Source organism: Salvelinus sp. IW2-2015, unplaced genomic scaffold (genome assembly GCF_002910315.2).
Source record: "Salvelinus sp. IW2-2015 unplaced genomic scaffold, ASM291031v2 Un_scaffold6361, whole genome shotgun sequence".
Taxonomy (NCBI): Eukaryota; Metazoa; Chordata; class Actinopteri; order Salmoniformes; family Salmonidae; genus Salvelinus; species Salvelinus sp. IW2-2015.
The window spans coordinates 49,889-53,215 of record NW_019947624.1 but is presented as its reverse complement, the minus strand read 5'-3'; positions in this window follow the sequence as shown (position 1 = coordinate 53,215).

Genomic DNA, 3,327 nt, shown 5'->3' with positions numbered 1-3,327 from the left:
GACTACAGTAACAGAACTGCCCTCAGACAGACTGACACAGTAACACTGGCTCAATAAGACTGTCCTCACACAGACTGTCCCAGTACACACTGACCACATAACACTGTGCCTCAGTAAAGATGACCTACAGTAAGACGGCCCAGCATCAACTGTCCTCAATTACAGACTGTCCTCAAACAGACTGACCCAGTACAAGACGTCCCAGTAAGAACGACCTACGTACAGACTCGTGCCTCACATAGACGCCCCAGTAACAGAGCCTCAGTACGACTGCTAACAGTCCACGAAACCACATTAACAGACGACAGATACGACTGTCTCCTACAGACTGTCCTCAGTCACACTGACCTACAGTAACAGCTGTGCAGACAGACCCCTCATACAGCCTGACAGTAAGACTGTGCTCATAAGAGTCCCTCATAAGACTGGCCTCATACAGACGTCCTCCGTAAGACGGCCTCAGACAGGACGGCCCTCAACAGACGGCCTCATAGACGCCCTACAGAACACTGTGCTCAGTCCAGAACTGCCCTCATAACACTGACTACATACACACGACTCTACAGTACAGACTGACTACAGTCAGACGCTCCATACAGACGCCCTCAGTACAGACTGGCCCTTAGTAAGACTGCCTCAGACAGACTGTCCTCACACAGACTGTCCCTCTCAGCACAGACTGTCCCTCAGTACAAAAACACTGACCTAGACAGTACAGACGCCCTACAGAACCCACGTGCCTCAGCACAGCACGCCTCAGTACAGACTGCCCCCAGTACGAACGCCCTCCAGTAGACTTGCTCAGTACAGACTCCTCACACAGACTGCCCCTCAGTCGACTGCCTCAGTACAGACTGCCCCAGTACGACTGCCTCATACCTGATAACAGTAACAAGACTGTCCCTCACAATGTGTACTGTAGGTCAGTCTGTACTGAGGGATAGTCTGTACTGAGAGGCAGTCGGTACTGAGGGACAGTCGGTACTGAGGGACAGTCGGTACTGAGGGACAGTCGGTCCTGAGGGACAGTCTGTACTGAGGTACATTCGGTACTGAGGGACAGTCTGCACATGGCTCATCATATACACAGTGCGGCAGAGAGGTGTTGATGTGCTAGATGCATAGAAATCATAGCAGGGCCTTGACTCGAGTTTTTCTGAAATGTTGTTAAAATTAACTTGTGTTGTTTAAAGAACTTATCAAAGAGACAGGTGTGTGTTTTGTTCACACTGGAATACAGTTTTTTGTTTAAAATATATCACTTGTCGGTTTCATTTCAGAGATCATTTTTTTGTTGCTAAATGTTAAATATCCACCTCACTCTCAAAGAAATAAGGTGTACTGCTAGGTTTTACACGGTCTAATGTGACAAATAACTACATTTCAATAAAGAAATGGACAAATTATACATTTGTGACATCAATGAAAAATGATATATATATATATATTATATACAGTACTATGAGCTCTGTAAAACATTTACATTTGACATTTAAGTCATTTAGCAGATGCTCTAGTCCAGAGGCATTGACAGTTAGAGCATTCATTTTAAGATCGCTAGGTGAGGCAACCACATATCACAGTCAAATATACAGAATACCAACATTCAATTCCAGCTAAACAATAGAGTTAAATAAATAATAAATTCATACACATCTAAAGTCTAATGATATCAATTTTGAGAACAGTCATATTTTACAAACACATGAAGGTACGCAGGCCATAAGCAATCATTTCTGATTACAAATCACAATGAAATGGACTGAACCTCTTCATTTAATGCCATTCATTGTTGCAGAAAAACAGGAGCTGCAGAACACAAAGCAGATCCAAACTCTGTGTGTACAGTATGTGTTGTATTTTCCATGTTGCCGTGCTACACAATATAATTCCAAAGGGCATGAAATTACAGTAAAACAAAATGGCTTTCGATGATATGCCAGTGATTCTGATGTCCCCTTCCTTCCTTCCTTCCTTCCTTCCTTCCTTCCTTCCTTCCTTCCTTCCTTCCTTCCTTCCTTCCTTTCCTCCGTCTCCTAATATCCTGTGAAATCCAACAACAAACTTAATTTAAGCGAAGAGCTGAACCTGAACTAAGAGGATTGAGTTAATAAATGTATTTTCCCATTTAAGGCTTTGATTTTTTTCTAAACGCCTGTTTACAGGAGGCTCCCAATGATCTGCCTATAAGTCAAGGCGTACACACAAATCTGCTTACAGTCCCATGAATGTATTATCTGCTCTCCACCTTGTTGTGAGTCACTGGTTCTGTGTGTGTCGTGTCAGCCGCAGGTACGGCGTTGTACTGTGTTTCCGAGCCACCGCTGAAGACGCCTGTGTACAACATCGCTGACGTTCGTTCTATTCAAGAGATGTCTAGGGCTTAGAAAAGYGGGGGGGGGGGGGGGGMAATTGAATATCTTGTTTTTTGTTGCGGCTAAGGAGACATTTTTCAATTGGTTCATTGTTAGTGTTGATAGTAAAAGTACAACAGATCTAGAATTCAACAGGAGCTTCTCATGGTTGCAGGGCAAAATTTGTTTTCCTTTGATTTTGTACACACACAACAGGTTTAAGCGCACCTATTTGGGTCTAAAAAGGAGAATCAATTTGAATTCCTTTCAACATTTACATTTTTAAAAAAAATGATCTTTAGGTTACGGTTTATGATACGTCAACTGTCCGATGATGAAGTTGCGTTAGCAGAAGATGGGGAAACGTCCGCGCGGCCGAGGAATCAATTCTACAGAGACCTGTGAAAAGATATTTCCATCAGGAGCGTTGCACCATCCATCCACATTCATTCCTGACCTATAGATGACATTTTCAGCCACAGACTCAATGCTCCACATCCGTGGTTGTTGTGGTCTTCATGGGCCTGATTGTCTCTTGGTTGTTGAATAGACGGTAGAAAAGTCTGATTACAAATGAAGGTTTCAGAGACATTTCTCAGCTCCTGCTGTGACTATTAATGTCAACGATATGATGACAGAATACCATGAAAGGAATGACTCCATAAAAGCTGTTGTTCAGAGAATTGGATCGACCAGGATCCCAATGCCACGGTGACATTGTCTCGTCTCTATTCATTTGTGTCTTCAATCAATTCAAGTCTGGGCCTACAAAAAAAAAGCGGTTTCTGTTTGCAGCTTCAGTCATGGTAGTACATTAGATAAGCCCATGCAGTAACACACAAACACTCTAGAGCACTGGATCATGATGAAGAGCTGGCTTGGGAGAAATAGCCCAAAGGCAGGTGTGTGTGTGTGTGTGTGTGTGTGTGTGCACGCGCGCGCCTGTGTGTGTGTGTGTGTGTGTGTGTGCGCG